At 57.4% G+C, this 5,000-nt stretch overlaps 2 non-coding genes across 2 annotated transcripts in view; both read right to left on the bottom strand.

Annotated features, from left to right (window-relative positions):
* Positions 1-941, bottom strand: part of LOC128308228 (large subunit ribosomal RNA) — a 4,157-nt gene extending 3,216 nt beyond the window's left edge. Inside the window, exon 1 of the ribosomal RNA XR_008288155.1 lies at positions 1-941. This exon is cut by the window's left edge and continues 3,216 nt beyond it. This is a non-coding gene — a ribosomal RNA (large subunit ribosomal RNA).
* A 397-nt stretch (positions 942-1,338) lies between these two features.
* Positions 1,339-1,496, bottom strand: LOC128308291 (5.8S ribosomal RNA). The gene has a single exon (XR_008288186.1). It is a non-coding gene; the product is annotated as a 5.8S ribosomal RNA (ribosomal RNA).
* Positions 1,497-5,000: the final 3,504 nt, after the last annotated feature.

Below are 5,000 nucleotides of genomic sequence, written 5' to 3'. Positions count from 1 at the left end.
ACTGTTCGATTTGTCTACGCCTGTGGGTTTCCAGTGTCCAGCGGCCCGGGGTAGGACCGCCAATACCCATTGGCTTGCGCGCAAGATAGACTTCTTGGTCCGTGTTTCAAGACGGGTCCCGAGGGTATCTCAATGCATAATGCGTCATCACAGATCGGGGGTGAGTGCTTCGAAGGTCTCCGGCTTGAGAACCTGCCCTCTCGACCCCGCTCTAACCAATCCATCACGCTTCCAGCGGCGCACCAAATGCTCGGTCGGGCCCTGCGCCTCTCGGTGTGAAAGGCGCGGAGACTCTCGCTCGGGGAGGCCGCCGAGCCACCCGTACTAAAGAGCCGCCAACCACGAGCCAGGGGCCGTTGCCGGAACAATAAACTCACACTTGTAATGGATCGCGATGTCCGTTACTGCGGACCGATAAGTGCACGGCAGCCGACCCGGCGAGGGCCAACCACCGCTGAATATCGCCGCCCGGATCATTGAGCTCAACAGGTTTGCGTCCCCTAGGCAGTTTCACGTACTATTTGACTCTCTATTCAGAGTGCTTTTCAACTTTCCCTCACGGTACTTGTTTTCTATCGGTCTCATGGCGGTATTTAGCTTTAGAAGGAGTTTACCTCCCACTTAGTGCTGCACTATCAAGCAACACGACTCCATGGAGCCGACCGTCTACCACCTCACTTTTCGTGCCGTTCGACGGGCCTATCACCCTCTGTGGGATAATGGGCCACCTTCAAGTTGAACTTGAACTGTTTGCACCGTAAGTGGTAGATAACGGACCGGTCCAGTACACGGAATCGGACAGACGCGAGGTACGCGCCGTCCCTACGTGCTGAGCTTATCCCGTTTCGCTCGCAGCTACTCAGGGAATCCCTGTTGGTTTCTTGTCCTCCCCTTATTAATATGCTTAAATTCTGGGGGTTCTCACACATCACTTGAGGCCTACGTTGGATTTTTCCCGAATGGTAAATAGTAGCACGCACTTGTTCGCTTGTATCCAGCGGGTGGGCGTACCGCACGCGTTACACGACTCGGCCAGACGGCGGGTCCCGGCAACAGACGGCAAGCCAGGTGTTCAAGGGCTTCCGGTGCTCCCAGGTTGTCTTATAGCCGAAGTTCGAACCGTGCGACACGACACGCACCCACTGGGCCAACTGTACCGCCTTACCATTTCAGCGCCCAAGGTCCCCCGCGGAAGGGGTCCGAGCACGCCATGATGCACAGTGCGCCAAACGCGTGTGTTCAAGCCTGCGACACACTCCCGGGCGTGCTGCTCGCCCAGGCGTGCCGCTGGTACGCGGGCGTCCTGTAGTTATGGAATAGTGTGTAACAAGAATTGGTAGGCACTCAAGAATGTGTGCATCGGTCGGGTTTAAACGTCCGATGCGCCATATGCGTTCAACGTGTCGGTGTTCATGTGTCCTGCAGTTCACATTCTGACGCGCATTTAGCTGCGGTCTTCATCGATCCATGAGCCGAGTGATCCCCTGCCTAGGGTTTTGGTATGTTCAACTGTCTCCTATGTTTTCGTTATGCGCTAGGTGCATCTCTCACAACTTAAGTTCCCCGGACAGCGTAACCGTGCACCTCTCGGTTCCTTCGAAGCCGTCCAGGGTGGACAAGGATGACCATTGGTCTTCCTTCCCATTGATCGACGCGCGATGTGGGCGGCATCGGCGCGATCTTGCACAACTTTCGTTCTCTTGATTAGGTTCTCTCTCGCTCGAGGCCAGTGTTTAAATATGTTCTAGTGGGTCTTTACCTTCGCCCATGTGTCACACACTTTACGCGTTCGATGGCTGCCATTGGGAGTGTGCGCACAGGTACGAAGGCCACTGGCCTACGGTCGCGCACGCTCAATATCGTAGTATAGACACACCTCTCTCGCGGGTCTAATTGGCGTGCGCGGCCCCCAAAAGGTAACATAGCAGTTTGTTCTGCTGATACCGTGTTTCTCTATCTCTCTAACCAACTCACACAACAACATATATGTATTGATCGGTAATGATCCTTCCGCAGGTTCACCTACGGAAACCTTGTTACGACTTTTACTTCCTCTAAATCATCAAGTTCGGTCAACTTCGGCCATGCCAGCTGCAGCTCACGAAGGAACCGCGGAAGGTGTGCCTCCAGAGACCTCACTAAATAATCCATCGGTAGTAGCGACGGGCGGTGTGTACAAAGGGCAGGGACGTAATCAGCGCTAGCTAATGACTAGCACTTACTAGAAATTCCAGGTTCATGGGGACCGTTGCAGTCCCCAATCCCAACTAAATGAGCATTTGGGTGATTTCCCGTTCCTCTCGGAATGGGGGCGCCAATTGGCGAGAACACGCTGCTGCTCACATTGTAGCACGCGTGCAGCCCAGAACATCTAAGGGCATCACGGACCTGTTATCGCTCATTCTCACCTTGCTAAACACAAGTTGTCCCGCTAAGCAGGGCAAACGTGGCCGACGACCGCCCGTGAAGGGGCCGCCGGCCTTGACGTCAGGTGCGCCCGGAGGTGCACTGCTGACAGCGTTCTAGTTAGCTTGTTTGAGTCGCGTTCGTTATCGGAATTAACCAGACAAATCATTCCACGAACTAAGAACGGCCATGCACCACTACCCTTAAATTTGAGAAAGAGCTCTCAATCTGTCTTACCTCGATAAGTTCGGACCTGGTAAATTTTCCCGTGTTGAGTCAAATTAAGCCGCAAGCTCCACTTCGTTTTTTTTTTTTTTTTTTTAACAAATGCAGGTTTTATTGTTCATAAACATTATGTTCTAACAAACAATAGCATAAACCCACGCTCTTGACGCACGACGTCGCCCGCCAGGGATTTGTCATGCGTCATTACGAACCCTTTCGGATGTCTCTTCCCTATTTCTTTATTAAATTGAATCGTATCTTAACCGCATATTAAAGGCGTACGCTTGCTTAGTCCGCGTGACTCACTCATTCTTTCCCCTCTCGGAGATCTCAAGAAGTCAACCCGACATCTATCGATCTGACCATTCCGCCTCGCTGGCGGCAGCCTCCTCCGCGGGTGTCCATCGTCGGCCTGCAGCCAAAGCACGACGGCGCCTTTCGTTTTCGCGTCTGTTCCGCCGAGACCTTATCAGGTCCGCCTCCGTAGGCGCGGTCCGACGGCGGCGCGTCGTCGAGGGTCCCTCAGCCTGGACCCGAGCTCGCCATGCGCGCTGCATGAATAGACGCCGCTCATGGCGAATTCTAACCGTTTCAGGGGAAGGTGGTCCCCCTCTGCTACGCCTAGGTATGGGAGGAGGAGCTAGGCCCGCTCGCTCCGCCTCTACTGCCGTCCGCAGTATCTCGTCATCTCGGGCGGCCAGTGCTGCTGCGACGTCCGCAGCCAGTCGCACTCGCGCCCGATCCTCCGCTCTGCCGCGAAGCCGTCGGTTGCGGGCAGATCGCTGACGCGCTGCTCGCGACTCGTTCACGCGCCGCGTGATGTCTTCTACGAAGACGTCTTCCACTTCCTCACCGAAGAGTGCGGCCACACTTTCGAGGACCACTTCCTGGTCCTCGGCGAAAGCCGCTTCCGTTCGACCATTGGTGAGCGCTTCCTCATCGCGCCACAGCTGTTGAAGCACTGTGGTGATGGTCTTTGCTGCTTTCTGAATGCGGTCCCACCACTCCGCACTCTCCAGCAGCTTCTCTGCGATGTTGTTAAGCTGGACCGACTCGGGTGTCCCCCAGCCCAGCAGCTCACGTCGGATCTCCTCAAACACGGGGCACTCGAACAAGACGTGGGCCACCGACTCGACCGACCCCACGCACCGTGGACACTCCGGAGACGAAGCGAAGCCGCAGACGTGCAGGTACTCCCGGAAGAATCCGTGTCCGGAGAGCACCTGCGAAAGGTGGAAGTCCACCTTCCCGTGCTTTCGTCCCGTCCACCGGTGCAGGTCGGGAATCATCCCGTGCGCCCACGTCAAGTAGCGGCTGGCCGATGGTGTTGCCGCCGCACGGTCCCAGGCGTCCTGCCATTGCAGCATCGTGGCTGCTCGCTCCGCCGCACGTACCTCCTTCCTGCTGGCGCCAGGCTCGACCAGCAGCCTGCTATGGCACCTTGCGTCCTCGTTGACGACCAGCCAGTACGGCACCAAACCAGCCATCACCACTGACACCTCGTAGGATACCGAGCGGAACGAACTCGATACCCCACGTGCCAGTGGCTTCTGGACCTGGGCCAGTCGTCTTCGGCACCACTGCATGTCTGTCGCCTTAGCCCAGATGGGCGAGGCGTACCGGATCACCGACTCAGCGACTCCTGCCAGCAACCGCCGCTTGGCCACCTGGGGGCCGCTGTGGTTCCTCATCACCGAGGTAACCACCGCCACCGCACGGAGGGCCTTGTCCGCGGCCGCTTCCACGTGCGGTTTCCACGAGAGTTTCTCGTGGAGTTGTACCCCCAGGTAGCGTATCGATCGCTTTGACGTGCAGACCACTTCGCCGACGCGCACAGGAATTTCCAAACGTCCTCGACGCAGACTCGATATCAGAACCACCTCGGTTTTGTGGGGGGCGAGACTAAGGTGACGTGCCTCGAGCCACCCCATCACCGCGTCGATCGCAGCCTCCGCGACCGTCGCCGACTCCTCGGGTGTGCAGCCCTCGGCCAGGATGGCGATGTCATCGGCAAAGCCGACGATGGTGGCCCCTTCAGGGAGCTGGATCCGCAGAACGCCGTCGTACATAACGTTCCACAGAGTCGGGCCAAGGATTGACCCCTGTGGAACGCCTGCCGTCACCCGACGTGACACCGGGCCGTCGTGGGTGTCGTACACCAGCTCCCTGTCGGTGAAATAGTCGCGGAGCAGGAGTTGCAGCTGCGCTGGAACCTCCTTCTCACGCAGGGCCATCGCTATCGCCTGCCAGCTGGCGGTGTTAAAGGCGTTTCTGACGTCCAACGCCACAACCAGCAGACAGCGCTTATCCCGGTTGTTAGTCCGTCCGTAGGACATCGCGCGCTCGCCTGCTTCCACCACCAGCTGGAT

This window comes from Anopheles moucheti, assembly GCF_943734755.1.
Source record: "Anopheles moucheti chromosome X unlocalized genomic scaffold, idAnoMoucSN_F20_07 X_unloc_3, whole genome shotgun sequence".
Taxonomy (NCBI): domain Eukaryota; kingdom Metazoa; phylum Arthropoda; class Insecta; order Diptera; family Culicidae; genus Anopheles; species Anopheles moucheti.
Note: the sequence above shows the minus strand (reverse complement) of the source record. Positions and strands in the feature narration are given on the sequence as shown.